This window comes from Hypanus sabinus, chromosome 6 (genome assembly GCF_030144855.1).
Source record: "Hypanus sabinus isolate sHypSab1 chromosome 6, sHypSab1.hap1, whole genome shotgun sequence".
Classification (NCBI taxonomy): domain Eukaryota; kingdom Metazoa; phylum Chordata; class Chondrichthyes; order Myliobatiformes; family Dasyatidae; genus Hypanus; species Hypanus sabinus.
Genome location: NC_082711.1, coordinates 37,267,033 through 37,294,195, shown reverse-complemented (window position 1 = coordinate 37,294,195; position 27,163 = coordinate 37,267,033). Strand labels below are relative to the sequence as shown.

The window sequence follows — 27,163 nt, the reverse complement described above, 5'->3', positions numbered from 1 at the left end:
TGGTAACACTGATTGAAAGAATTTAGAATCAGGAGGTACTTGAACAAGAGACACTAAAGATAACCTCTCAGAACAATTTCTGGATGTCATCCACAATTTGTTTGCATTGCATTATTATTCTTGAGGTCCCCAATGGAGACAGCAGTGTCAGCATTGAAATCGTTATGAAGTATAGTTGGTCTTAAGGCGGTCTTACACCACACAATTCAAACCAATAAACACTGCATATTTTCAAGTGAGACAACATACTGGTATCACCTTATATCAATGTGTAAATGGATCACATTCAAGGTAAGATTTCTCTTACCTTTATATCATCTTTTTCAAAGGGAAGCTTGTTTTTAAAACATATGTAGCCTCCTGCCCTAGCATTCAAACACTACAGGAGTGAGCAGAGATAGCTCTCCGATAACCTCTTGTTAGCTCTGCATATTCTATCGTGAGTAATGGTATGATTAAATGTAGCTATGAATGCTCATCATATCTTCTTTTCATTTATCAAGGCATCCCAAAATCTTGTTGGTAATCTTGCCATGATGATGACTAATGAGCGGAAGTATTTCCATGTTATGTCTGTGAAGATTCTCTGTCATCCAGGTCATTGTATATCAAGCAGTAGTAAATCAAGGCAACTGGACTTGCTGTGTTGTCTAGAAAATGTTTCACCACTCATCCCAGAGGCTTCTTCATTTCTGATGCATGGTGGGTAGTTTTCCGGCTTATAAACTCTGTGAGTTGCTTAAAAGGTACAGTATAGCAATCACATGAAGGTCATTAAGAGTCGCTGAGGTAATGAGAGGGTCATTAGTCTTATCTTTGGATGAAGAGTTGAGGAGACGCTGGGGTAGAGATGTTAGGACTGCATTGCAAATAGCTGATAGGTGGTGTCGTACCCCACTCCCTCTGTTCAGGGATATGTTTTCCAGTTTGACAAACATGGCTTCTTTAACCCGTCTTTCAAACTACCTGTCCATAATGTGCACAGGAAACCAACCCACACAGATCAGTATCTATGGTTTAACTCTCATCACCCATTAGAAGATAACCTGGGGGTTATCAGAACATTACACTACTGCGCTGAGAATGTGCCCGCCAACGTTATAGCTAAAGGCAAGGAGCGCAAGTATTTGAGAGAAGCCTTGAAAGCATATGGCTACCCTGACTCATGAAGACAGTGATAAAACCAAGCAGGGACATCAGAAGTAAGGAGCAAAGCAGACAGAAAAACAGTGTCATGCCATATATAGCTGGAGTTTCAGAGAAACGCAGAAGGGTTTTGAACAAACACCAAATCCCTGTGTTTTTCAAACCTACAAACATACTCAGACAGAAGCTCGTCCACTACAAGGATCCTACACCCAACCATAAACAGAGCAATATTGTAAATGCTATCCAATACGAGAACTGGACATATCGGCGAGACAATAAAATAACACTTTGCAAATGGATGGCCCAGCGTAGGAGGCCTAACACCTCAGGTCAAGCCTCAGCTGTATATCTACACCTAAAAGAGAAAGGGTCACTCCTTTGATGTGCACATTTCGGACAGGCGGTTTGAAAATGGGGTTAATGAAACCACCTTTGTCAAACTGGAAAACACATCCCTGAACAGAGGGAGTGGGGTACGACACCACCTATCAGCAACTTACAATGCAGTCCTAACATCCCTACCCCAGCATCTACACAACACTTCACTCCTCCATTCATGCAAAGGTAAGAACCTCTCATTACCTCTACGACTCTTAACAAACCTCGTGTGATTGCTATACCTTTAACAACTTACAAAGTTTATAAGCTGAAGAACTACCCACCATGCATCAGAAGTGAAGAAGCCTCTCGGATGAGTGCCGAAATGTTTTCCAGAAAACACAGCAAGTCCAGTTGCTTTGATTTACTACTGCTTGATATTTCCATATTAATCTTTGAGCTTAAACAGTCGGGGTTATCACTGAAAAGAGACCGACTGAGTAAGATTTACTGGCAATCATACTGCAGTCTGCAAAATGGTGATCTGTCTAACCAACTTAATAGATTAATATCCTTTATTTCCTATTCTTCCTCTGTGAATAAGAAAATGCCCTGTCCTTGACAGCCTTTATAAATAAGACTTGGCTCGCTGCTCTTCAATACTGCATTCAGCAGTTGCTATGTGTCTGGGTAACCAGGAAAACAATTGACAGACGTTTAAAAATGAAAGGTGGGCAGAGAACTGCAGTACACAGATAGAAGGTAGATATATTATCAACAATAATCTGTTGTTTGGCAGTCACATCTAGTGATGAATGTGCTGGGCTGTTGCTGGAACATCACGAAGAAACAATGTGACACTGTCACCATCTGCAAAAATCATTGAAAGCTCTGGATTCATTGCACAGCAGAACATTCAGAATATTTTATTAGGGATGGCAGATAATTTCATGTTCTTGATGAGCAATTGTTTGCAACTGATGAGTTGGTAAAGAAGAACTGGAAGCGCTGGGTAAGAGTAATATAAACAGGAGGGATCCAATGCAGTACACCTACCCAGTGCCAGAATTTGGCTTTTATCATTGCTCTGGAGATCCTGTGTGATGTCAAAATCATTTGGCTCAGACATTGGGGATGAATTGGAGGAAGTGAGGCAGGGGTGGAGATAGTCTCTACCAAAGGTACTCCTTCCCTCTGCTAGCCTACAGGTCACCCTTGGGAAAGGTGTGGCATCTGCTTAGCTCCCTGATCAGGGTCACATGAAGCCATGGGAGCAGGTGGTGGATGATCGAATGAGTAGCTGGTGCTTATCACAAGTCCTGGTTATGCAACCACTGATGCCAGGCGGACAATCTCTGAAGAGTACTGACAATGGCCGGGGTCACCTGTCTTCTGCCCAGCAGAAGGCAATAGCAAACCACCTTTTTTAGAAAAATTTGCAAAGAACAATCATGGTCATGAAACCATGATCACCTACGTTAAGCAAAACAGCACATAATGATGCAGATGAGGTAATAATGGGGACAGAGGTCGTTTCTCCAAGGTCCTTAATAACCTGAGAAAAAATTCACCATTTTGAAGGCAAGGTATTTTGCTCTTGATTAGAATACATTGAATGATTACAACACCCGGATACCTGCACAGGAAGCTTTATTGACACAGTGGCACCACACACCTACGCAGGAATGGTTGCCTGTAAGCTGAAGTCTGCATCAGATGTTCAAGTGTCTGTGTTAAGGCTGTAACACAGGCAGTCAACAAATTTCTAGGTCACTTCGCACAGCAGCACCAAATGGTATCAGTGCCAACAAAACCCCTAGAAATGAATGTTCAAACCTTTTTGTTGCTAATTACTTTGCACCAGAGGGTTTTGACTATGGAACATTGATGGCTAAAGGATATGCTTGACAGTCAATGATCTAACACCCCAGTTCCAAGAGGAAATTGTTGCTCTGGGACCTGGAGTTATAGGAAAACATTTAGAATAAAGTAATAGCCCACCGGATTACTGTTAATGACTGGTGATGATAGAATGAAGCAGATGCACAGCAGAATGCAGCCACAGGATGTTCCATCTGCTGCCTTTTTGTAACCCTTTGAGGACCTTTGTAACATTCGATATCAAAATTCAGGAGGCGTTGAATTAAAAGGCACCAGCTTTCTGAAAAAAAATGTCAGACTGTTTAGCTGAACTTCCTCAATTTCCTTACAAAACATCTAACATAAATCATATCAAAACACAATTTGTCACTTGGGTCTGATCAACAGCTGGGAGAGGTTGTCAGTCAGGGCAGTTCTGGCCGTAGTCTGGGAACCCTGTGACGAGACAGTGTTGGTGTTCTGCTAGGATTTCATCAGCGGACTTGAAGCAACTTCTCTTTTTGAAAATACTTGATGTTGTGACATTATTGTAGTGAACAATTGCTTTGGCTTTATTCTCTTCCCAAGCACTAGATTTTCCAGTTACTTCCTCGTGGAGGCAACGGATTGCTTTATAACTGTTCTTGGATCTGTTTGTTTTTTTTTCTTTCAATTATTGTTTTGCCAAATGTCTCTCCTTCATTTCCCTCTCTCTCCTGAAGGTGATGATTGTTTCTGTGGACTGGTTCCAAGGAGCCTGCAGCCATCTGGCACCTCACCCAAATACGTGAGTGGGCCCAGACAATGAATAATGACAGGCAGCTTGACTGCAGAACAGATCATAGTTCAGTCCAATATTATACTTGCTCGAACATTTACTCACTGCTCTTTCCAACTTGATTTCTTAGAGACATGTAGCACAGAAACAGACCTCTGTCACCCTGAGTCCATACTGATCATCAAGCACCCATTAATTCTACACTCTTCACATTTTCCCTACATCCCATTTAATTCCCCCAGATTCACAGTGGTCAATTAAACTAGCTACCCACATACCTTGGGGGTACGGGAGGAAACTGGAGAATGGAGAAAATCTCTAAACCATCTGAGGTCAGGGTCGAACTTGGGCCACCAGAGCTGCTTCACCATGCTGCCCCAAGAGTACCAAGTGGAAACTCAAACAACTGGTTCAACCTTTCTTCTGTCTTGCCTAGAAGTTTTGAGGTCAATGGAGGTGCCTGTATTGTAAGTAGGATCTGATTACCCTGCACATACCAAAAGTCAGGATTCAAAAACAATCCACAGCTGCTGGATATATAAAATAAAAGGTGGGACATGCTCAGCAGGTCAAGCAACATTGGTGGGGAGCAAAATAGAGTTTAAATTTCATAACGTAAGAACAGTGGGGAAACCTAAAGGTAAAACATTTGTTAAGGTGCAAGAGAGGAAGAAAGAACAATATAGAGGGTTCGTGGTTCACCACAGGACTGGAGTGATCAGCAACAGCAGCACTCAGCGAGAGAAAGTGAATAATGAACAGGAAGAGGTATGAGTACAAGATGAATACAAGTGAAATTATGGCAGAGAAGTGGACGAGGAGAAAAGAAACAACTATGTACGGAATAATCTGTCTGGATGGCATGCAAAAGCAAAGCTTTCACTGTTTCTCAGAACATGCGACAATAATAAGCCAACACCAAAACCTTGTGGAGTTAGCAGGTTCTCCCTGCGATTGACAGGGTTTTCTCTGCCTGCTCTGGAATCCTTCCATATCCCAATGACGTGCTGGTAGATTAATAGGGTCCTGTAACTTGCTTCTCCTGTGCAGCTGAGTGGTAAAATCCAATGGGTAATTTATGGGAATGTGGGCAGAATAACAGTGGAATAGTATGGGATTAGTGTAAATGGGCGCTTGATCATTGATGTGGACCTGGCAGAAGAAGGGTTGTTTTGTTTGCTGTTTGATTCTATGACTCTGTGATTTTTTAGTTACTAAATTGATACAACTCAAATTTGTATCCTTGGGTCTCATTTGTGTCCTTGACCACAAATCCACACTACTGCTAAGGCTGTTTTCTTGTGCTGTATGCTCTATGTTTTCATGACACTCAGACTACCTATTTCTATCTCTTTAAGACTAAGCAGTTCCTTCCAATTCATCTTATCCACTGCTGAAACTCCTACCAATGAGCTTAGATCTCTGCCTTTCCCACTCTAGATCTCTGCCTTTCGAGGGATACTGGGCATCTTCTCTTGTTTGACCTTGAAAATGGATTCTGCCTTCTTAAGGTACCTCACCTTGAAGATGTCTTGGACAATACTGTTAGTACCTATGACGGAGCTGAATAATCTTACAAGTTTCTGCAAATTACTCTGATCTTGTGCAGTAGCTTCCCCATACCAGTCGGAGATGCAGCCAGTCCGAATGTTCTCCAAGGTACTTTAGTAGAAGTTCTCAATCTCCTCAAACTTCCAATGAAATATAACTGCTGTCTTGCCTTCTTTATAGCTGCATCGATATGTGCATTACAGGTTAGGTCCTCAGAGAGACTGACACCCAGAAACTTGAAGTTGCTCACTCTCTCCACTTCTGACCCTCGTGTTAACCTTCCTGAAGTCCACAATCAACTCTTTGGTTTTGCTGATGTTGGTTGCAAGGTTGCTGCTGCAACACCACTCAATTAACTGGTATATCTCACTCCTGTATGCCCTCTCACCACCATCTGAAATTCTGCCAACAAATGTTGTATCATCAGCAAATGATACCGTTGCCATTTGAGCTATGCCTAGTCTCATAGTCATGGGGTAGAGAGAGAGTAGAGCAGTGGGCTAAGGACACATCCCTGTGGTGTGCCAGTGTTGATGGTCTGCGAGCTGGAGATTTTACTTCTCCTCTGTACAGATTGTGATCTGCCAGTTAGGAGGTTCAAGGTTCCAGCTGCAGAGGGAGGTACAGAGGCCTATGTTCCATAGCTTTTTGATCAGGACCTCAGGAATGATGGTGTTAAATGCTGAACTGCAGTCCATAAACAGCATCTAGACAAAATCATTAGCATTGTCCAGGTGATTCAAGGCTGCACGGAGAGTCATTGAGATTGCATCTGCCACAGGCCTGTTGTAGCAATAGGCAAATTGCAGTGTCCAGGTCCAGCCAGGACCACCATCACAAAGCAATTGATCTACGTGCAAAGTAGATGTGATTGCTGCTGGACGATAGTTGTTAAAGGCAGCTCACCTTGCTCTTCTTGGGCACTGGTATAATTGTTGCTGTTTTGAAGTAGGTGGAAACTTCCAACCGTTGCAATGAGAGATTGAAGATATCTTTGAATACCCCTGCCAGCTGGCTAGTATAGGTCTTCAGAGCCTTACCAGGTACTGCCACTTGGCAAGGATTCGCCCTCTTGGAAGACATCCTGATGTCAACTTGCTCATGAGCACATTGCCGGAGCATATCCGAATGAGAATTCATTGAAAAAATGATTGGCATGCTGATGCAGCTAATAATGTTGTTGCCACCAGACCCCTGTTGCTGCCTGTATGGAGTTACCCTCCGACAGTATGGATTTCCTTTAGATTCTCCAGTGTCTTGTCATATCTCAAAGAAATGAGGCTTGGCAGTTTAATTGGCTGCTGTAAATTGCCCCAAATGTGTAAGCTAATGGTAGAATCTGGTGTAAAATCAATGGGAATTTGGGAGAATAAAATGTGATTCATGTGAATAGGTGCTTAATGCTCAGTGCTGACATTCCATGTTCCAAGACATTATGTGCCCATGATTCATAAGGCACCACAACTAAATCTGGCCTTCAGTTCTGGCTTCCTAATCATTCCCAAATGTAATTGCTCTACAATCACTGACCTTGCTTTCAGCTGCCAAGGCTTTAGGCTCTGGAATGAATTCCTTAAGCCTTTCCATCCAGCTGTCCATCTTCCCTTCGTTCTTCATTCACATGCAGATCTACAGAATGAAGGATGACTTGCTACCATTCCATTTCTGTGGATTCTGAGATGGCTGCTGAGCTGGTACCCATGGATTCTGCCACAGGAAGTACATGCAGGGCTTAATGACATCACATGTGACCTCCATCCCAGTCTGCTGTGGCTGATCCTTAATATGCTCTAAAAAAGCTCAGCAATGTACCTGGAGACACAAAACACTGTAGATGCTGGAATCTGGAGCAACATATTAAGCACTGGAGGAACTCAACAGAACAGGCAGTATCTGCAGAGAGAAATGAACAGGCAACATTTCAAGTGTTGACCTTCATTGGTACTCAAGATGCAGGGTGCAGATGAAAGGTTTCAACTAGAAATGCCAGCAGTCCATTTCCCTCCTCATATGCTGCCCAACTTACAGAGTTTGCCCCATAATTTCTGTGTGTCTCTTTCCAGAAATGACAACAAAGTCATCAGCTGAAAATGCTGACATCTTCGCAGAAGCTATCTGACTTGTTGGGCAGCTCCAGTGTTTAATTCATATTTAAGGATTTGTAAATGCTTCTTCAAGTCAGAATCAGTGCAGTATCAGATTATGTGGGATAATTTGACTAGACATGGCGCACCACAAGTGATCAAAAAGTCAGCAGAACAAGTGCCATATGTGGCTACAGAAGGATGTCTCTGGATATTCTACAATGAGTTATTCAGCAACTGACACTACACGTCCTTTCTGTTATCAACAGGCATATCTCAATTTAACTGGATGAATGCAGCTCCAGCAACACTCAGCATGCAAATCCAAGATGGCGTACCCTGCTTGTTTAGTATCCTAATTCCACCTGAAATCCGTATTCTAAGTATTGTTTTTTTTTTCCCCAACACGAGCGCATTGTGGCTACAGTTGGCACCTGATGGAAAGTTCACTGCAGTTACTCACTCAGACTACTCTGACAGCTCCACCAAAACCCTCAACAGCTACCTTGCGAGAAGGGAAAGGACAGCAGACATATGATCACCCCACTACCTGCAGCTTCTCACCCGAGACACTCATCAAGTTAACCTGAAACCTCACACCTGGCGATGAGCCACAGATGAGTTTTTGCACAAGTGTATGTGTGCACGGGCGCCATGTGAAAGTTATCTGTAGTCACATTACAGGCACAAAGCGCCAGGTACACAATATTCGCAAGAAAAACATAAATTAAGCATAAATCATCCAGTATTTTTCCAAGAAAGAGCACAATTAAAACAGAAAAAATAACAAGTCCACTGTCGTACAAAGTGATGAAAGTGGTGGTAGCTTTGCTGTATTGAGGCAATGATTAGAGTTGTGCAGGTTGTTTCAAGAAACAAGTAGTTGAACAGTTCTTTAATCTGGTTGCGTGGGACTTCAGATGATGATTCAGATATTATTTTCTCAGATAAGAATAGGCAATAATTGTTTGTCTTCCCAATGGCAGCCACATTCTGAGTAAATGAATAAGAAGAGCCTGACAAGTCTGAGAGCTGCCATAGCAGGGTTGAGCTTCTCCACTGCAAGCACCTGGCTGCTGCTTCGGGCCAGGAGGCAGCAGAATGGGCCCTCCTCATCTGGACCAGGTAAGGCTGGATGTTGGCTGACCATGGGCAATGATTATAGGCCGACGGCCCATCCCAGCAAAATCTAGGTATTGTGATATTGAGTTTAACTAATGCTGCTAGTCAGATAAAAGATCCAGACTTCTGTGCATGAATGGTAGACTTTTTTTGCAATAGGGCTCATGGTAATATTCAGCCTTTTAGAAAAATATTTAGCAAATTGTTTCCCCTTTCAATATTAATCATACTTTAAATGTCAGTAAGTCTTCAAAAGCCATGTATCATGTGCATGCATTCATTCCAATGGGTTCACTTTGTTCTGTTTAATTTCTTTTTTAAAGTCACATGTCACAACAGCTCAGAGCTACAGTTATAGGCAAAGAATAGTTTCACAATTCAGTATTTTGGGAGACCAAAAGGATCACGGAAAGCATCTTCACTTCAGAACATAGTCAATGATTAGCCAGAGGGTGAGGGAGGCAATGAATCAACAGAGCTTGAGTTCAGCTCTGCACAATAATGCTTAGATACAGTCGGAGGTTTATGATGGCAATGTGAGAAAGCTGGGAGGAATATCAGCCAGCTTAGCACTGAAGGCTTCTGGTGAAGAAATTGCACAAGCAGAGTAGTTTCAGAATGCAAACCAGACAGTGTGAAGGAGTGCACAGAATGTGTTAATGAGGCTCTGCTCTAACCCTGCAGGAAGGGAGATATTTCACAGCTGGATGGGAAGCATCTCCTTCAGGCGCACTGAAAAAGATTTGCTTCAGGCCCAGACAAGTTAATATTTCTTCTTTAATTAAATGTTAAATACAGCAGAACATCTAATCTCAAGCATTAAATTTTATTTCTTAAATTCCTATTGTGAATCCGAATAATCTCTTTCCAAAACCAAAAAAAAAACACAAACATCTCTCGTCTCCAATTTGAAAAGCTTTAACTCTTTGTCTCCCGAGTTTTCAGATGTTTTTTCGATGCTTTAATAAGAACTGGGCCTCTGACATCACCTCAGAAGTTAGAACATAGAATGATACAGCACAAGAACCCATAACGTTTCACAAAAAACATTAACTCAGCGATCAAATGGCAAACTAAACTAATCTCTTCTGTCTACACAATGCTCATGATCTTCCATCGCCTGCACATTCATGCACTTATCTAAATGTCTTTTAAAAGTCTCCAATGTTTTTGCCTCTACCATCACTCCAGGCAGTGCATTCCAGGCATCCACCACTCTCTGTGTAAAAAACTTGCCCTTCACAACTGTGAAATCACTCCCTCTCATCTTAAGTGAATGTCCTCTGCTCTTAGACATTCCAACCCATTGAAAAATATATTGTCTGTCTACTCTATCTATGCCTCCCTTAATCTTATAAACCTCTACCAGACTTCCCCTTAGCCTCTGGCACTCCATAGAAACAACCCAAGTTAGTCCAACCATCTCTTTATAGCACATGCCCTCTCGTCCAGGTAAAATCCTGGTAAACCTCTTCTGCACCCTCTGCATCCTGACATCCTTCCGATAATGGGGCAACCAGAACTGTGTGCAATACTCCAGATGCAGCCTAACTAAAGTTTTGTAAAACTGCAGCATAAATTCTGACTTTTGAATTAAATGCCTCAACTAATAAAGGCAAGCATGCCATTTGCCTTCTTAACCACCCTGTCAACCTGTGTAGCAACTTACAGGGAACTATGAACTTGAACCCCAAGACCCCTTTGCTCTTCAACACTGTTAAGGATCTTGCTTATAACAGTGTACTATCTACTTGCATTCAACTTACAAAGGTGCAACTCCTCGCATTTGGCTGAGTTAAACTCAATCTGCCATTTCTCTGCCTACATCTGCAACTGATCTATATCCTTTGCCAGTCACCTATCATCTGCAAACGTAATAACCCAGCCATCTACATTTTCATCCAAGTCATTTATATGCATCGCAAACAGCAGAAGTCCTAGTACCTTCTGCGGAACACCACTAATGACAGAACTCCAGCTAGAATAAGTCCCTTCAACTGTTACTCTGCATGTTCCATGGGAAAGCCAGTTCTGAATCCAAACTGCCAATTCACTTTGGATCCCACGCATTTTAATCTTCTTGATAAGACTCCCATGAGGGACCTTGTCAAATACCTCACTATGTAGACAACGATGTAGACAACATCCATATCTCTACCTTCATCAACCATCCTTGTCACTTCATCAAAAAACTCAATTAAGTTAATGAGGCACAACTTAAGCTGCTAAAAAGCCATGCTGGTTCTCTCTAATTAGACCATTCTTTTCCAAATGCTCAGAAATCCTATTCCTAAGAATTCTCTCCAGTAGTTCTCCTAGCACTGACGTGAGACTCACCAGTCTACAGGCTTATTCCATGATTCCTTCTTGAATAATGGAACAACATTAGCTACTTGCCTGTGGCTGGAGAGGACATGAAGATATGCCCTAGCATATCAATACACTCAGCACTAATCTCCCTATCGTCCATGTTCTTCTCCTTGGTCAATATTGATGTAAAATACTCATTAAGGACCTCACACACATTCTCCACATCCATGCAAATGTTCCTTCCCCCTTATCCTTGAGTGGTCCCACTCTCACCCTTGTTATCTTCCTGCTTTTGATGTATGTATAGAATGCCTTGGGATTGTCTTTAATCCTACTTGCCAAGAACATTTCACGGCCCCTCCTGGTTTTGCTGATTCCCTTTTTGAGTTTTTTTCTGGCTTGTTCATAATCCTCAAGGGTTCTGATTCTAGCTTTCTAAGATTTATAGACTTCTCCCTTTTCTTGACTAAATTCACCACTTCCCTTGACATCCAAGGTTCTCTTACTTTGCCATCTTTGTTCTTCCTGTTGACTCGAACATACCTGTCTTTTGACATGATAAGATCCAAAGTGCAGCTTGTCATTAAACACCCTCCTCATTTCAGATATGGACTTTCTAACAACAGCTTTTCCCGGCTAACTCTCCCTAGTTCCAGCCTAATGCTTTCATAATTTGTCCTATTCCAATTTAATGCTCTCCCATAAAGTCCTTACTTGTTCTTATCTATAGCTACCTTAAAACTTAGGGAGTTGTGGTGACTTTCCATAATTGTAAACCTACTGAAAAGTCTGTCACCTGGCCAGGCTCATTACTCAACATCAGGTCCAACACAGCCCTTCTTCTTGTTGGACTATCTGCATATTGATTTAAGAAACCCTCCTGAATGCACTTAACAAATTCTGCCCAAATCTTACCCAAAAGTTTCCAGTTTATATCAGGAAAGTTAAAGTTCCACATGACATCAAACCTCTTGTTTTTAATCCTTTCCTTAATCTACCTGTATATCTGTTCCTTAATGTCCCAGTGGCTACTGAGTCATAGTGTCCTTCATATATTTGTGTTCTACCTATATAGACTCAGTGAATGAGCCCTACATAATGTCACCTCTGAGTGCAGCTGTGAAAGTGTCCCTGATTAGTAATGCAACTCCCCCACCTCTTTTACCTCCTTCTCTATCTTTTCTAAATCATTGAACTCCTGGGACATTAAGCACCCATTCCTGTCAGTCTCTCCACCAAGTCTCTGCAGTAGCCATAACATCATAGTTCCATGTATTGATCCATTCTTTAAGTTCATCACCTTTACTCATAATATATAAACACTTCAAAATATGTCCCATTCTATCTGTTACTTTGCTCCTGTCTCTTTTTACCAGCCCTGACATCTCCCTTCCTTTGCATCCCTGCACTTTCTGACCTGGTCTGCCAAACTAGTTTAAACCTTCCTGAATAGCGCTAGCAAACCTCTCGGCCAGGTTATTGGATCCCCCTCCAGTTTCAAACTATCCCCCTTGTACAGATACACCCTGCCCCTGAAAAGATTCCACTTATCAAAGAACCTGAAAGCCTGACCCTCCACTACTTCATCTGTCACTCAATCATCTGTATCAACCTATTCCTACACTGATTAGCGTGTGGAACTGTGACTAACCCAGAGATCAGTACCTTGGAGGTCCTAATCTTCAGCTTCTTCCCTCCCTATATTAGCTGAGTAGGAACTCTTCCCCCTTTCTAACTATGCCACTGGTGCCAATGTGCATCATGACCTTTGATGAAGGAACACATATCAATCCACATAGAGGGATCAGAAGTGGAGAGAGTGAGCAGTTCCCACAAGTTCCTGGGTGTCAATATCTCTAAGGATCTAACCTGGTCCCAACATATCGACGCAGTTATAAAGAGGGCAAGACAGCAGCTATACTTCATTAGGAGTTTGAAGAGATTTTGTGTTTCAACAAATGCACTCAAAAAACTTCTATAGATGTACCGTGGGGAGCATTCTGACAGGCTGCATCACTGTCTAGTATGGTGGGGGGGGGGGGGGGTAGGGGGCGCAACTACTACGGCACAGGACCGAAAGAAGCTGCAGAATGATGTAAATTTAATCGGCTCCATCTTGGGTACTAGCCTACAAAGTACCCAGGATATCTTTAAGGAGTGGCGTCTCAGAAAGATAGAGTCCATTATTAAGGACCTCCTGCACCCAGGGCATGCCCTTTTCTCACTGTTACCATCAGGTAGGAGGTACAGAAGCCTGAAGTCACACACTCAGCGATTCAGGAACAGCTTCTTCCCCTCTGTCATCCAATTTCTAAATGGACGTTGAACCCTTGGACACTACCTCACTTTTTAAATATATATTATTTGTTTTTTGCATGATTTTAAATCTATTCAATATACGTATACTGTAATTGATTTACTTATTTATTATTATTATTAATTTATTTTGATTTTTTTCTTCTGTATTATATATTGCATTGAACTGCTGCTGCTAAGTTAACAAATTTCATGACACATGCCAATGATAATAAACCCAGTTCACCCTCCCTCTTGAGAGTATTCTCTAGCCATCCTTGAGACATCCTTGGACCTAACACCTAGGAGGCAACACATAATTCCAGCTTTTCTTTCGTGGTCACAAAATCCATTGTCCATTTTGCCAATGATCAAGTCTCCTAACACTATAACTCTACTTGTCTTTACCCTTTCCCGTTGAGCTTCAGAGGCTCTCACAGTGCCATTGGCCTAGCTGCTGAAATGCATGAGAGTCAATGAAATACTCTTGGTAAAGTAGAAAGCACAGGATCCAAATTGCACAGAGCCAAGTCCCACAAGCAACTACAACCATACAATGTTGGCTGATAAATCATGACCAAGACTGTAACAGGATTTACCGGGAGAATTCACAGTATTTGGTTCAACAACTCATCCCAGAAATAGGACCTTTAACAATACATGCCATCTGGATTCTGCACAATCATTCCAGGCTAAACTTCTTCACTGAAGTAACTGGTATGAGACTTCAGCCCACAGATTTGCAGATTTGAGGGGCATTGCCACCCCTAAAACTAAGGATGATATTCTCTACAACTAATAGGATAAACCTGTATGGCATGGGTATTTGAATGGATTATTTCTAGATACAGTGGAATCTGGTTAATTATGCCATCAGTTAATCACAGTGGCCACTTATTTTGGATAACACTTAAAGAACAAAAGCAATCAAAAATATAGCTGGGATTACTTTTCTTTATTTGGGACACTATGCCCCTTTAATGGGACGGGAGGCTTGCCGTACAGTTTCCAACCAGCATCAGTTGTCTGTACTTGTGTGGTCATTTGACACCATACCATACTTAGAGGGAATTGTTTTTAAGCAGTGTAGGATGTGTCTTTTTGTGTTCAAAAAGCAGTGATTTTTGTCACTGTTAGTTGGCGAGAAATAAGCAGCAAGGCAATTCAGAACTATTTTGCACACTGCAGTTTCAGGCTTAGAGATGACTAAAATGGCTGGGAATGAAAATGAAGCAATTCTACCACTTCAGCAAGTTAGGGACTATAAGGAATTTGAAGGTATTGACAATCATCTTAAATGTTACAATGACAATCAAAGTTTGCAGGGTGCAATCATCAAAAGCATTGTCTAAAAGCAATCCATTATCTGCACCGTGTCTGTGCTCATTTTGTCCATTGATTGTCAATCAGAATAACATGGTGGCATACACTGGATTAATTCCTCCATTGATAACTATTAGGAACTAATACACAGTTTTATGATACTGTAGTGCTATTTGCAGTGTTCTAATTTGTTCTGTATTTCACTTAATATGTAATCGTGTTACTGTGGCGACCCATTTCCTAGCGTATCCGAACTGACTCACAATTAGATAGCCTACGGGGGTTTGCGAGCGCAGAGCTTTGGAGCCTCTGCGCCACGGGGGGCCGGTTGACAGAGGCTTAAAAGTGAGGCTGAAGTTTTCGAATAAAGTTTTTTCCTTCGACTGCAGTTACCGACTCCGTGTCGTAATTTTAGTGCTGCGTGTAGCACACCGCTACATTACTCAGTTAAATGGTAGTTTATCTTTTTTTACCTTTTTAACTATTTCCACGAATCTTTGGCTAATTGGAGCAGTCGCGCAGTTGGGTCAAAATGTGCTGGTCCCAATGTGTCCCAATTAACCGGAATCCACAGTAAATCTATTTTCATTTAGGCTTTACAACATTAATTTTAACAACTTCTCTGATGTGTAGGACTAGCCTGCAGCTTTCATGTATAAGCTGCTCATAATCTGAATGTAAAACCGATGAATTACCATTAAAATTTCTCATAGAACCCAAAAGATTTATTTCTTGTACATCTCTTTACATATCACTATTGCACATAAAATTTTCACCATGATAAACTAACTGATTGGACAATTTATCTTTTGTATGCCATAAATAAGGCTTTTATGTTTGTCTTAATGCTTCCTGGATGGAGAGCAATGTTTGCCTTGGAATCAGGGGCACTGGTTAGACTGAGGCAGATATTTTGCCTTCTTGATAATTAGTACTATCAATATCCACAACAGAACTTGCTTCTGTATATGGCATGTTGCACCTCTCTTTGGTATTCTCATTCAAATATGCAGAGAAGTGCTGACTATCTGACAGACACAAACTCAGCACTAAACAGGATCACTTACATTTATCCTGGTCAGTGAACTTATCGAAAGGCAATAATTAACAGGAATAAAATTGAAGCACAAGGCAGTGCTGGCACAGCAAGAGATGAGACCTGATGATTTAAAAGGAGGAAAAGGAGAAAAGTATAAATGTTGTTTGACATTATAGGTGCTTTCACACTATTACCGTGAGGTGGGAGGAACAGATTAAACATCAATATAAATTTTGTTGTGTATTTATTATTTTAATAATATTTGAGTAATATTGTACATATATTAGACAATAGATAATAGACAATAGGTGCAGAAGTAGACCATTTGGCCCCTCGAGTCTGCACTGCCATTCTGAGATCATGGCTGATCATTCTCTATCAATACCCAGTCCTTGCCTTGCCCCCATATCCCTTGATTCCCCTATCCATCAGATATCTATCTAGCTCCTTCTTGAAAGCATTCAGAGAATTGGCCTCCACCGTCTTCCGAGGCAGTGCATTCCACACCTCCACAACTCTCTGGGAGAAGAAGTTTTTCCTCAACTCTGTTTTAAATAACTGACCTCTTATTCTCAATCCATGCCCTCTGGTACTGGACTCTCCCAACATCTGGAACATATTTCCTGTCTCAATCCTATCAAATCCTTTAATTATCTTAAACGTTTCAATCAGATCCCCTCTCAATCTCCTCAATTCCAGTGTGTACAAGCCCAATCTCTCCAATCTCTCTGCTTAAGACAGCCCTGTCATCCCAGGAATCAACCTAATGAATCTACGCTGCACTTCCTCAATTGCCAGAATGTCCTTCCTTAAACCTGTAGACCAAAACTGTACACAATATTCCAGGTGTGGTCTCACCAGGGCCCCGTACAAATGCAAAAGGACATCCTTGCTCTTGTATTGTTTGACTAAGCATTCTTTGTTGTTTACATAATTCATTACGGGCTATACGTAAAAGCATGTGAATGGCATACATGATTACACCATCACGTTATATGTGAGCACCTGACTAAATTAAAAACAAAGTATACACATCCCTGGCTTCCGTATTTTTCTTTTGATGAATCTATGGAGTTACAAAACATAATAGTGGCAACAAGTAAGTTTTAAAATGAACCTACCTGTTGAAGCTCAACCACTCTTTGTTTGGAAGGAAAGGGAGATGTTGGAGTTTTTTAAAAAAAAGAGCAGCAAATTTCTTCCTTCACAAATGGAGAGAGATGGTTGACTTAAATAAAGGCAGAAATTGAATGAAACTCATGAATTTATCAACAGTGGGTACCTGGCAATAATAATAATAAATTTAAGAATTCGAAAATAGCTGGCTACATTGGAAGGATAGATGTGTTCAATTGCTCAACAGATAACTGGCTGGTGCATACTGAACACATTGAACTAGATTGTAAGAAGGCTGAAGGAATTCTTTCTAAGGTTGAGTGGCACCCATGTGCAATGCCAGTGGCCCAGTAGCAAAGAAGAATAGTCTGTTAGGATCTGTGATGATTTTAAGGTCACCATCAACCCAAAACTGAAAGTAGATCAGTACCCTCTGCCCAGGATAGAGAATATCTTTGCAGCAGGAGACACTTCAGCAAAGTGGGTTTGGCTGAGGTCTATGTACAGGTGGAATTGGAAGAAGAGTCCAAAGTACTTCTCATCATAAATAGTTACAAAGGACTTTATCACTACAATAGGATTGCTTTTGGTGTAGCTTTTGGTGTACCTGCAGTCTGGCAGAAAGCTACAGACCAGGTGCAGCAAGAATGCCCAGGCACTCAGTGCCACCTGGATGACATCATTGTTACCGATAAGGATGACAAGGAATATCTCCAAAATCTCAAGACAGCATTAAAAAGATTAGAAGATTATGGGCTCAGAGCACAGCACAACAAGCGTGAATTCTTTAAGCCAAACATCGCTTACACGAAGAAGTCTGTTAGGATCTGTGATGTTGATGGTCACATGATTGAAGCCCAAATATTCCACAAGTGTGCTGAGAAAATTCAAGCAGTGGTAGCTGCCCCAAGGATGCGTCACATTTGCAATCCTTTGCAGGATTTATCAATGACTAAAACAGGTTCTTGCCAAAACTGGCTACCATGCTCCGCCCTTTGAACTCATTACTACAGATCAGGAAGAAATGGCAATAGACAAAACAGTGTGAGGTGGTTTTCCAAAAGACAAAGCACATGGTGCTATCTGACACTGTACTCACACATAATGATCCGTATCATTCAGTGCTGCTTCCCTGTGACCCGTCACCTTATGATACATGTGCAGTCATGTCACAGGCTATGAGTGCTGGAAGTGTACACAGCATACCCTTTGCATCATGTTCCCTTACTGCTGTAAAAAAAAATACACAGATGGACAGAAAGGCATTGAGGTTGGTTTGGGTGTAAAACATTTTCACCAGTTCTTGAATGAGAGAGAGCATTATTGATCATCAATCACTAGTGTCCATTTTCGATCCACAGAATAGCAGCAGCACGAATGCAGAGGTGGGCTCTGTTTCTTGGTGAATACAATTACAAGACTGAATTTACGAGGACAACTAATTATGGAAATGGTGATGGATTGTCCCTTTTACCCTTGGAAAAGGAAATAATTGAAAAATTTGCAAAAGAGGACACTCCACTTGATATATTCTCCCTCACTTAAATTGGAAGTCTCCCTACTACAGTAGAGATGATCCAAAGGGAAAACAGAAAAGACCTCACACTATCTCAGGTCCAAAAGGCCACCCTAAATATCTGGAATATGCAGTGAAAATTTGAGATCCCCCCCATTTTTACCAGCGCTGAGATGAACTTGTCCTTAATGGGAGTTGCCTTATGTGGGGATGGAGAGTTGTTGAACCATCCAAGAGAGAAGCTAAAGTGTTGGAGGAATAACATGCCAGTCATCAGGATGTGGTCAAAATGAAAGTATTGGCTCAAAGCTTTATATTGTGGCCTGGGATAGATCCTCAGATCAAACAGCTTGCCATACACTGTTCAGGATGCCAACATGTCCAGAAGATGCCAATAGTGGTGCCTCTCCATCCTTGGGAATGGCCTGCATTGCCCTGACAGAGGATTCATGTGGATTTTGCCAGACTATTCATGGGTACAAATTTCCTGATAGTGGTGGATGCAGCTACAAAGTGGCCTGAAGTGTTCCCAATAGACTCCACTACAACCCCGCACACTGTTGATAAGTTGAGAAGCCTCTTCTCAAGCAATGGTGTTTCAGAACACTTAGTCAGTGACGGTGGACCACAGTTTGTTGTGGAACAGTTTCAGTCATTCCTGAAAATGACTGGATAAGACACATTACACCAGCACTGTACTACCCAGCTACAAATGGCTTGGCAGAAAGGTTTGTCCAGAGTCTAAAGACCATGCTCTGAGTAATGTCAGCAGAACACTAAGCTAAGAGTGAATCAGAAGCTTGTCAATTTCCTCTCTTGCATATCACAATGCAGGGCACTCTACAGTCAACAATTCACCAGATATGCTGTTCCTGGCTTGTCCATTGTGCTCACACTTGGATCTCCTCAAAGCCAATGCTGGAAGAAGTATGCAGGACCAACAGCTGAGACAAACTGATGGCTCTCAAGCAAGGAGTTTTGACTCTCACTCCCGGATAAGCAGTCCTGCTGAGGAGCAACAGTGGTGATCAGAAGTGGGTACTTGGAAAGATGGAGGACAGAACCGGGCCACACTCCTACACGGGGGAGATTTTGTCTGGTGTCATCTAAAGATGACACATTGATCTGTTGAGGAGAGCAGAGTCAATTATTAGTGAAGAAAGGTGTCCAGAGCTGTCAGAACACTTCCTGCTGTCCCAGAGTAAACTCCTACAACCACCACAGAGGGGTGCCCGGAACATGAGGTTGTTTCACAGCCACAAGCCTCACCTGCCAAGCAGAGTGACCCACCTGATCATGAAAGACATTATCCCACAAGAGTAGAAATCTTCCACAGCAAATAAATCTTTAGGTCTGAATGGAACTATTTAAACTTCACTATGTTGTGTCATTGTTGTATTATATGGTAGAGTCAAGATGCATTCTCTATTGAGTTGCAGTTTATGGCTAATTAGGGAGGAGTGTAGTGTATTTAATATTTCAGTAATATTGCAAATATATTGTTTAGTTAAGTATTCTTTGTTAGCTTACAAAATTCATTATGGCTTATCTGTAAAAGTATGTGAATGGCATTCTGTATGTCATTATGTCATCATGTCATATGGGAGTGCCCCACTAAAGTAAAAATGAAGTTGACACGTCCCTAGCTCCCATGTTTTTCTTTTGATTGGTTTCTGAAGCTACAAAACATAACATTTATCAATGTAAAATTTGTCAAAATGTTCTTTAAATACTCAAGCAGAAAAAGGATTAGAAAGGAAAAACTAGGCTTTATTAAAGTCTAAGATGGCAGTCCAAATGCGAATGGAATACTAAAGAGTGGGATGATACAGGCATTAATTAATGCTGAAGAAGAAGAATATGAAGTGCTGAAATGATCCCATGGAATAGGAGGAGCTATTTTTAAGATTGGATAAGATACAAAGCCTAAATGAAATATATCCTTGACCCTTCAAGGAAGTGAGTAATGGAATAATGCTGGCTCTGACTATAATTTTCAAGTGCTGTTTGACTGTAGGCTTGATTTTAAAAATAAACGAGAGGATAGTGGTGATACCATTTTTTAAATAGATAGAAAGTGGTGATTGAGTCTCCTCAGGGTAGGTAATCTGAAATAGGCAGAAAAAGTTCTGAGGGACACGTAAATCACCACTTAGGGTAACACTAAATAATCAAAGATGATCATTAACTGTTATATGTAAAAGTACGTCATTACATCATGTGTTAATGGAATGTTATGTGTACCTAACAAATGAAGTTTTAAAGAGGTAACAAAGAGAGTTTTGAGGGCAGAGCATTTGATCTGGCATATGCATATTTTAGTAAGCCTCTTGTATTAAATTGATCTAGAAAGTAAAAATCCTTGAAAGAGGTAAGTTTGGCTTAGTGGCAGACAGCTAGTGGTAATGTTGATAGGTACTTCAATGAGGGCAGGCTGTGTGCATTGGCAGTCTGCATTGCCAAGGGCCTGGCTTCTAGATCTTTGTGGTACATATTGGTGATATGATCTTAATGGTTGGGACAACAGTTAAGAAGCTTTCCTACAATACCTATATTAGCATGGTGATGAAGAAAGATTTAGGCTGCAGGAAGATATAAATGCAACGTTTAGGGGAATGCTATGCTACGTATGGGATTTGATCGGGACAAGGTGTACATGTGTAGGACAAACAAAATGAAAAAATGAATAAAATAGACTGGGTAACTTACCACCAGTTTAATTTAAATAGTAAGTATTTTCTTCTGATGCAGAAGAATGGCATTTGGCCTATTAATATTGGCTCTCATTTCTCCACTCATTTCTTCAATATCTATTCTCACATTTATATCCACTTTCCCTGCCAATGTCCCAGTGGCTTCTTACACCACGGGTCATTTACAGCAGCTAATTGACCCAACAATCAGAACACCTTTAGCATGTGGGGGCAAATGAGATCACACAAAGGAAAATGTGAACATTTCAAACACACCAGAGGTCAGGATTGAATTGAGGTGGCTGGAACTGTGTTATAACTGCATTAGCTTCAGTGTCATTTTACTGTTATGAATTTGATTTAATTTCAATGCAGCTAAATTAATAGGAATTGTTTCTGAAAGGTACTGATCAATCAGGGACAATCAGTATATACTGATTTTTTTTTTAAGAAGTAACAAGCAGTATCCGTGGTGCAGCATCTATGGTGCAGTCAACAGGGAATCCTCAAGTTCAAGCTCAAATTCAAGTTAAAGTTTATTGTTATTTGAATATACATAATGTATATACAAACAAATAAAACAAAATTCCTTTGGACCATGGTGCACCCACAAAGCACATAATAGAAATATTACCATAAATTAACTGAATAAAAAGGCATGTAATACTCAGCATAGGTAAACAGTAAACAGTAAACAGCTCGCTGTCCTAGTGACGAGACCTTGGTGGCGGCAGGGTATTCATTAGTCTCACTGCCTGAGGGAAGAAGCTGTTACCCAGTCTGGCAGTCCTAGTCCAGATGCTCCTGTGCCTCCTTCCTCATGATAATGGGTCAAGGATTTTGAGGAATGGGTGGTAGGGATCCTCAAGCATTGCACAAGGTCCTGCAAGGTAGGTTGATTGTAGAAGTTGAGACTATAAGATCTAAGGAAGATTGGAGAGCTCCTTTTCTTTAAGTGGGTGCATTTCTGTTTTAAATCTTCAGTATATCTTTCTCAGGTATCTCCTACTGCATTGACATTGATTAATGCTAAAGTAGCCGTTCCTAGTTTTTGTTAAATTATATCTCAGCTTGGTAAAATGAACCTTGTCACAATTTAGAAATTTTACTGCTGATCTATCTTTGTCTATTTCTGTAACAAAGCTAAATCTATAATTGATAATGATCTTTGCTCCTTTGTACTCTCCCAGTAACCTTTCCACTTACTCAGATTCATTCCCCAAAAGTAGGTCCTGTACTAATGGACCTAAGAAACTCACATTTCCTAGATGGCATTTAATGTATTTACTACAGGGTCAAGGAGCTTTGCTGTTCCTTTGGTTGTTGGAAGAACAATTAAAATCCAACTGCTTTCCCAGCTCAACACTTATTTCACTCTACACTGTTCTACTGATATAGTTGTTTATATAATTACATTGTCTTATTGATTTAAAACCTTTCCTAAAACATACACACTCTTGCCTTGCCTTGCTGAATACCATTCATTAAAAAATCTCAGTTCTTTACATGACATAGGAGATTTACTGCTCTTTATACCCGCACTAGAACTCCTGTGGGTGTAGGGACCATCTCCAATTACCCCTTTTGAACTTGGTGGCTTGCTGGGTCACTTTAATCAAACATAATTGTGGGTCTGGCATCAACTAAGTCAGACATGATAAGAATTCTCAGACCTGGTTCTCATTCCACAGACGCTGTCCAACCTGTGGATTTCCTTCAGAATTTTCTATTTTTATTTCCAGCATTTACAGTTTGATTTTCAAGGATGGAAGATTTCTTTCACTAAGGTTCTCCATCTTTCTCTGTGAATAAAGCTCACTGACCAGCAGAAACTGTCAAAGCTTTGGAGTCACAGAGCTATGCAGCACCAAAACAGGCCCTTTAGCCCAATTTGGCCATATCAATCAAAGTTGTCTAACTCAACTAGTCTTGTTTGCCTGGATTTGGTTCATAACCCTTTAAAACCTTCCAAATGTTTTTTTATGATGTAAATGTATCCACCTCTAGCACTTCTCTGGTTCCTTGTCCCATATATTCACCACCTTCTATGTGATAAAGTTGCACTCAGGTCAATCTTTCTCCTCTTACTTGAAAGGAACGTCTTCAAGCTCTGGAATCGCCTGCTCTGGGGAAAAGACTTTAGCTATTGACCTTACCTTACTGTTGAGCTGGTTACAAATAAAGGGTAGGGAAGGCAGGTATTTGTATTATGCTCCTGGTACAGCAGTGCTGAGAGTAACACATCTCACCATGTATATTGATATGACCCCTTTTAGCACTGATTCCATTAGTGCTCTCATTCCTGGGATTGTAAAGTAAAATACCAATGAGACTACTTGAACTTAGATTCCACAGCTGTCATACCGGGGTTGGACCCCTCTCTCTGAAGCAATAATCTGGCTGTCTCAATATTATCCAGTAACTTAACCACAATGAATAGGACATTGCTGACAGCTAACCAGTGGGTCAGTAGAGAGGAACTGGATAAATGCAGTGTGCACATTGGCTTGATCAGTACTAAGTCGGGGGACAGTTCAACAAGTTACTGAGGTAAAAGGCCATATAGACTTTGTAACTGGGCCCTCAGCTTCACTCTAGCTGTAGAACGGGGTGGACAACATTAACTTATACTTATGTAAAGGGAAGATTTTTTTTTACTTTAATCTGCCAAATATTAGTTTACATGATGAACATGGTAATAAGTCAATTAAGTATTTTTAAATTATTTGCATAGTAACAATGTCAGAAAGGCATCAGGGTAGCCACCAGCTGCCTCCACCGGTGAACCATTCTCCACTCATGGAGCTCTCCATGAGTGAAACAACTGCAGCAGTTGAAGTGCTGCAAGGCTGCAAAAAGGATCTGTAACTGTAGATGTCCCCTACAAGGTGAAACTGATTCTGCCCAGTAGCCCTCACAATGGAGATTTGGAGTATCATTACGTTCTGTCAGCTCTCCCTGTAAGCAAATGAGGAATCACTAAAAGGGTTTGAATTATTACATTTAGATATATGTAATAATTCAACAGTACCTTATGAAATTCATAGTTCATCTCCCCAGAGATCGCAGAATTTAAATATTCCTCTTGCTAACAGTATCTGCCTTCAGTGCAAGGCGACCTTTATACCAAGTTAACTGATACAGTGAAAAGTATATTTAAGATTGCCTATAAATAGTTCTCTCAAGGAATCATTGAGTTCTTCAATTGGATGATATCTGATTGGGTGATGGCTTTGATACTAACTAACGAGCAACACCTAAACTACTGCTGCTAAACTTTGCAGTTATTTTTAAGGCTATTAGTAACTGGAAACACTTGTGTAAAAGAGGTCAGAGAGATACAGTTAACTCCGTTGATCCATTTCCCCAAACCCACATATTGAAAAATGCTTATCTCGGTGTGACTGAGTTTGACGTACCTTTGACATATATGGACTAAAAACAGAAAATGCTTGAGATGTTTAGATGGTCAGGCATTATCTGCGGAAAGGAAAAAAAAAGAAGTTAACATCTGAGGTCTAAGATTTTCAGTTTTCATTTTCTTGTTTGTTTCAGATTTCAGTTCAGGCAAGGAAGCCCACTAACATCCCACAGTTGAAGCAGTTTTGTAAGGATGAATGGCTTAACATTCCACCAAGCTGAAGCACAGGATTAATCAACAGTTACTGGAAACATTTGGGTGAAATTATTGCTGTACAAAGTGGTCACACCAGTTACTGAAAGCAAAGATGTATTTCCAACAAATACATGTAGTATTGGATATTTTTTCTCAATAAATAAATGAACATGTATAATTTTTTGTGTTATTTATTTATTTGGTTTCTCTTTATCTAGTTTTTGGACTTATGTGAAGATCTGATCACATTTTAGGTCATATTTATGCAGAAAAGAGAAAATTCTACAGGATTCACAAAGTTTTTAGGATCACTGTACATATAATCAATGACTTGGTTTCCACATCCACCTATGGCAACTAATTCAACAGATTCACTACTCCCTGGCTAAAGAAATTCCTCTTCATCTCCACTCTAAATAGATGGCCCTCTGTTCTGAGATTGTATCCTGTGGTCTTCGACTTCCCCACCATAGGAAACATCCTCTCAGCGTCCACTCTATTGAGTCCTTTCAACATTTCCTAGGTTTCAAAGAGATGCCTCCTCATTCTTCTGAATACCAGTGATTACAGGTCCAGAGCCATCAAATGCTCCTCATATGATAAGCCTTTCAATCCCGGAATCATTTTTGTGAACCTCCTTTGAACCCATTCCAATGTCAGCACATCCTTTCTTCAATAAGGGGCCCAAAATGCTCACAATATACCATGTGGGACCTTGACATTGCCTTATAAAAGCCTCACCGTTAAATCCTTGCTTTTATATTCTAGTCCTCTCAAAACGAATACTAGCACTGCATTTGCTTTCCTCACCACTGACTCAACCTGCAAATGAACCTAAAGGGAATCCTGCATGAGGACTCCCAAATCTGTTTGCACCTCAGGTTTTTAAATTTTCTCTTCCTTCAGAAAATAGTCTATGCTTTATTTTCTCTACATTTTACAATTGCAAGATACAATTCCCGACACTGTATTCCATCAGCCTCTTCATTGTCCATTCTCCTGATCTATCTAAGTCTGTCTGTAACCTCTCTGTTCCCTCAACACTATGTGCCCCTCCACCTCCTATCTTCATATTGTCTGCAAACTTGGCCACAAAGCCATCAGTTCCATCATCTAAATCATTGGCATATAACGTAAAAAGAAGTGGTGCCAACACAGAATCTTAAGAAATACGATTAGTCACCAGCAGCCAACCAGAAAAGGCTCCCTGTATTCCCACTCTTTGCCTACTGCCAATAAGTCATTGCTCTATCCATGCTGGTAAATCTAGCATGGATAGAGTCTAGAAATTCTTCTAGACTTGCACCTTGGGCACAGTGGTCAAATCTCTTCACCAGAAAACAATGCAGGGAGCAATCACAGAAAAAGCCAAAGCCTTTTCCAAACTTTCCTTCAAGTAAGATTTACTCCTTTCAGCACACACTTCCTTTTATTGAACTGCTGATAAACTTTGTGCTGATTAACAGATAAGTTCCCCACTTCATTCCTGTTGGACTGTATTCAAACATGTCAAAGCTCACTTGCTGGTAACAATGGGCAATATTCAAAGTTCAAAGTAAAATTTATGATCAAAGTTGGTATATGTCACTATCCTGAGATTCATTTTCTTGAAGTCATTCACAGTAGAACAAAGAAATATAATAAGGTCAAAGAAAAACTATACTTAAATGAAGACTGTCAAACAGCCAATGTGCAAATGAAGACAAAAAAAATCAAATAATTAAATAAACAAACAAACAAACAAACAAGCAAATAACTAAATAGATACTACAGAGAAAATGAGTTGTAGAGTCCTTGAAAGTGAGTCCATGGGTTGTGGGATCAGTTTAGTGTTGAGGTGAGTGAGGTTATCCACAATTCCTATCACCTCCTGTCTCTCTAGTCTGCTCCTTGCATAGGAATCTATAAACATTGTCAAAATTAAATATTCACTTTACTATTTGAGGGATATCAATCTTTTCCAACAAGTAAAATCTTCAGGAATGGGACCCTCACATAACCCAAGGACCCCTGTAATTGAATGTCAGACAAGTTTAACAATCTGACTGGTTTGCTCAAGTTGCTACGGTTAACCTACGTGATTGATTAAATCCTGAAAAATATCCATGGTGGATTCACAAAGAAGAGCACTTTTTCTACCTCATGGTGCCCAGCCAATTAGTGGAGAATTCACTCCCACATCCGAAATATCCAACGAGAAAGGGGGAAAAATACTTGTTTCTACACTGCAATTTCCACCCCCTTTAAGGACATTTTAAGGCCAGTAAGGCCAGTGAAACACAGTTGGAACACTGAAAACAAAGCAGCCAAACTGTGCACAGCAAACTCCCTCAACCTTGCAACAATGATGAGATAATTGTCTAGAAACTCATTTCCAATCAATAGACCTGAAC

General features: G+C 40.8%; 1 long non-coding RNA gene across 1 annotated transcript; it reads left to right on the top strand.

The window, feature by feature from the left end:
- Positions 1–4,232: 4,232 nt before the first annotated feature.
- Positions 4,233–24,871, top strand: LOC132394983 (uncharacterized). The gene is made up of 3 exons (XR_009512474.1): positions 4,233–4,572; positions 8,727–8,865; positions 24,710–24,871. It is a non-coding gene; the product is annotated as an uncharacterized LOC132394983 (long non-coding RNA).
- Positions 24,872–27,163: the final 2,292 nt, after the last annotated feature.